Source organism: Camelina sativa, chromosome 4 (assembly GCF_000633955.1).
Source record: "Camelina sativa cultivar DH55 chromosome 4, Cs, whole genome shotgun sequence".
Classification (NCBI taxonomy): Eukaryota; Viridiplantae; Streptophyta; class Magnoliopsida; order Brassicales; family Brassicaceae; genus Camelina; species Camelina sativa.
The window spans coordinates 649,779-652,218 of record NC_025688.1 but is presented as its reverse complement, the minus strand read 5'-3'; positions in this window follow the sequence as shown (position 1 = coordinate 652,218).

Genomic DNA, 2,440 nt, shown 5'->3' with positions numbered 1-2,440 from the left:
ACCGGATCAACAGGTGCCAGAGGATCATATATTCCAGGTCCAGGTGAACAGTTCTTCCTCATGCACGTCAGTCCGTTGTCTCCAATATTAGGGAAAATCCAGCTTGGATGATCTTGTTGTGTATTCAACGCACTCCCATCCGCTGACAGCTTAACACTCTCCAGCCTTAAAGCTTTAATTCTATCAAGCCTAATCTTTTCCTCCTCATCATCCTCAGATTCAGGTTCAAGTGAGTTGGCTTCAGCAATAAACTCGTCTGTAATATCATAAAGCTCAGCACCTTCTGCACCACCTTCTGCACCAGCTTCTGCACCTGCTTCTGAACCAGCTTCTCCCTTATTCAAACCTCTAGGTAGTACAAATTTCAACGGCTTAGCAACAACAGCATCAGTAGGATTTTTAGGCGCCCTACCTCTACCTCTACCTCTACCTCTACCTCTACCTCTACCTCTACCTCTACCTCCACCTCTACCTCCAGCCGCAGCTACTTCTTTAGCCTGCTTTGCCGCAGCTACTTCTTTGGGCTTNATAGCTACTTCTTTGGGCTTCTTTGATGCAGCTACTTCTTTGGCCTTCTTTGCCGCCTCTAACTCTTTGGCCTTCTCTACCGCCTCTAACTCTTTGGCATTTCTCCTCGTGGAAGGCTGTGTTTTTGTATCAGCTGGTCTCTTAGTAGCTGGAGACTTCTTAGCATCTCGGGAAGTCAAATAGTTCTTTTCCTGTATATTAAAATTATAATAACTCAGCCTAAACATTCTGAAAAATCAGCCATAAAACAAAGATAAATCAGACATTATGATAGCTCAGCCTAAACATTCTAAAAAATCAGCCATAAAACAAAGATAAATCAGACATTACCTTCTCTACCGCCTCTAACTCTTTAGCCTTCTCTGACGCCTCTAAATTTTTGGCATTTCTCCTCGTGGGAGGTCGTGTTTTCGTATCAGCTGGTTTCTTAGCAGCTGGAGACTTCTTAGCATCTGGAGACTTCTTAAGAGAAGTCAAATAGTTCTTTTCCTGTATATCATAGCGAAGACAATTAAAATTATAATAACTCAGCCTAAACATTCTGAAAAATCAGCCATAAAACAAAGATAAATCAGACATTACCGGAACTTTTGGTGGACCTTTTGATGTCTGAAGTTCTTGTCCATGTCCCAGGTTATTTAGTTCCTAACCCAAATTTAAAATCTGGTCAGTCGTGCTCTTTGAAAGCACGAGCTCTTTCATCTGTTTGAGGTCCGTCTCAAAAGATCTAAGCCTGGTTTCAATCCTTTCATCCATCTTCTTCTCCAGATTTGCTGATACATTTTCAATGTTCCTATCAACGGTGTCAAACCTTGTGTATAACTTACAGATCAATTCGTAGATAGTTCTAACCGACTCATCTTCGATAGTTCTAACCGACCCATCTTCCCCAACATCTTCCTCCTCACTTACCTTTTTTCCTTTCTTCTTCCTCTCCTGTGCAACTCCTTCACTAGTTTCCAACTCCTGACTGTTGGAAACTTTCATCTTCTGGACTTTCCGCTTCTTTGCGGGAGGAGATTCAGACTAAACAACTACTTCAGCTTTCTTTTTCTTTTTCTTCTTATCACTCCTCTTAACATCCCAAAAACCTTTAACAAACGTATTAATATGTATGTCTTCGATCAGGCGATCGATTGCTGGGTCGTCTTCTTGTTCTGGCCACGAATGAAATAGCTCGCAGCCATTTTCCTTCATAACCATATTAATCACACGCAGCTGTAACATAAGAGATTATGAAACCCATCAGTAAGTTTTAACTTAGCCAACACTAAAGAATAATTCAGCCATTACTAAAACATAACTCAGCCAACACTAAAGCATAACTCAGCCATAACTCATCCATTACTAAACAATCACTCAACCAGATATAAACCTTACCTCACCAAGCGCTTTGATCTCTTCAGCAATTACGGTTTCCAGCGATGAACGTGTACGGTTTCCACCCCATTGAAGCATCGGTATGCCACCATCTTCAGCTGATGCATTCCCAAACCGTTCTCCAAAGCATTTGATGGACTCATACGCCCAAGCCTGTAACACGGGTGTAAACCCACTGAGGGTGTACGACTTTCCCGTAGGGTTCAACATCTTTATGGAATCAACAAGAGCTTCAAATGCTGACCGACCCCACGGATACGTCTTCATTGCTTCTTCATCAAAAACTCTTTTGGCACTTTCATATGGAAGTCTAGAGTTATGATGCAAACCATAAAGTCCAATGTGTTGAAGAAGCAACAGCCCCAACCATTTACGATGATCAAGGTTAACCCATCCCCGGCACACTCTTAATGCTTCCCTGAGTTCAAGTAGCGTTGGACCTGCCCCACCAGGCACTTTCAAAAGTCTGAAGAAATCTTTGTGTTCCTCTTCAAGTTCAAACCGTTCAGTAGGCATTGGGTCTATGTTTAAC